This window comes from Asparagus officinalis, unplaced genomic scaffold, assembly GCF_001876935.1.
Source record: "Asparagus officinalis unplaced genomic scaffold, Aspof.V1 AsparagusV1_Un3437, whole genome shotgun sequence".
Classification (NCBI taxonomy): domain Eukaryota; kingdom Viridiplantae; phylum Streptophyta; class Magnoliopsida; order Asparagales; family Asparagaceae; genus Asparagus; species Asparagus officinalis.
Window position 1 is genome coordinate 1 of NW_017975696.1, and position 1,843 is coordinate 1,843.

General features: G+C 41.8%; 1 long non-coding RNA gene across 1 annotated transcript; it reads left to right on the forward strand.

Annotated features, from left to right (window-relative positions):
* Nucleotides 1-6: 6 nt before the first annotated feature.
* LOC109828678 lies at nucleotides 7-727 on the forward strand. Its single transcript, XR_002243791.1, has 3 exons — nucleotides 7-121; nucleotides 188-275; nucleotides 345-727. It is a non-coding gene; the product is annotated as an uncharacterized LOC109828678 (long non-coding RNA).
* The last annotated feature ends 1,116 nt before the right edge of the window (nucleotides 728-1,843 follow it).

The following is a 1,843-nucleotide window of genomic DNA, read 5'->3' on the forward strand; positions in this document are numbered from 1 at the left end:
ATAAAGAATTCAATGGATGCTGCACATTGATACAGATTTGGTCATGGGAGCGTATTCATATTGGACGCCTTACTTTACTTATGCACCGTGACCTACAGGGGTAGTTTCCTTTGGCGTACAGGTATAATTGTACACAAATTTTATTCGTACTGAATTTATACTTATATATTCTCTATTCTGCATATAGGTATAACGTGCGGTACGCTAGGTACCGATCAGCGACGCGCCATCGTGAGTTTTATCGAAATGAGCTTGATGGCCTCCAACATGAACAGGTAAATATAAGTCGTTATAAATATTATATTTTTGTTGTTGATACTGATAAATGTTTTATTTTATTTCAGTGCAAGTGGAGATCCTATACACCGTCGGAGCTCAATATGCATTCTCTTGCACCCATCTGTGGAGATACTCCCGACTTGTGGAGAGCCAGAGTTCCATTGATTTGTTGGAAGATCGTGGAGATGCATGTCCCTGATCGTGTGTTACGACAGTTTACGCTCTCGCAGCATGTGCCAGATCCTGTCGGGCAGATCGATCGTCGGCGACGACCTACTTTGCACCATACGGACTGGGTCATATTCCGTGCGGCCTACATAGACAAGTGGGCTCACAGGTGAGATTTCATCCAGGATACGAGGCCCACAGCTGTTGACTATACCGTGTATATGCGTTGGTATTAAGGTATCACACGTAGATGGATCACGCGTGACCCACAACCATCAGCTGGACAAGTTCACAGGCCGTGAGGACAGGTCTCGATCATTTAGGCAGGCGTACACTCGACGTCGACGGTCACGTGACGATGACGCTGGCACTTTGCATGCCGATGGAGCCGGCACTTCGCATGCTAATGGAGCCGGCACTTCTTAGCCTCATACACAACCGGATACTCAAAATAGTCAAGACTCATCGGCAGGAACGCGGGGAGCGGGGAAGAGCGAGGGGGAGGGGGAAGAGAGGGAGAGGAAGGAGAGAAGCTATATTGGGTTGTATTTGAACTTATTTTGTTAAAATTTGTAACTTGTGTGAATTTTTAAATACTATACTTTTGTGGATCAATTATAGCTTGATATTTGATCTTTTTTAGTATTGTTTGATTCGTGCGTGTTTAAATCATATATATATTGTAGTAATTGTTGTTAATAGGTAAATAGCTGTATATATGAGTTAAATAGGTAGATGTATATAAAACATGCACAGCACAGCAGCCTGTGCATGTTTTGTAAAACCTGCAGCTTCACGGGAGTTCAACTCTCGTGAAGTTGCAGTCTAAATTTCCCAAAGAGCGATTCTCTGGGAAAATTGCCCTGTAACTTCACGGGAGTTCATTGAACTCCTGTGGAGTTTTTAATCCTGTGACAGACTTCACGGGAGGTGAACTCCCGTGAAGTATGTTGTTAGTGTAAATCTTCACGGGATTTTAACTCCCGTGAAGATTTTTGAAAAAATTAAGCTTCACGGGAGTTGAACACCCGTGAAGTTTAAAACTATGCTAAACTTCACGGGAGTTCAACTCCCGTGAAGTTTCGTAAAAAAAAAAAATTCAAAAACCGACCTGGTTTCAGCGACAGGGCTGAAACCAGGTCGGTTTTTCTAATTAAGTTGGAAACCGGAGGTTTTGTGTAATTAAAAGTCCAAATATGATTGTTTGGAAAATTTGTCTGAGTACGGTAGATACTCCCTAATTCTCTTTCATTAATCAAGAAATGGGGATTTATATGTACCCTCAATTCTGCGGTGAAATGGAGACGGTGATTATCAAGTACATGCAGAAATAGCAATGTGAATAAGAAAACAAAAAGTTTGTTGGTGCATTAAGACTTGTTAACAAATAATTATC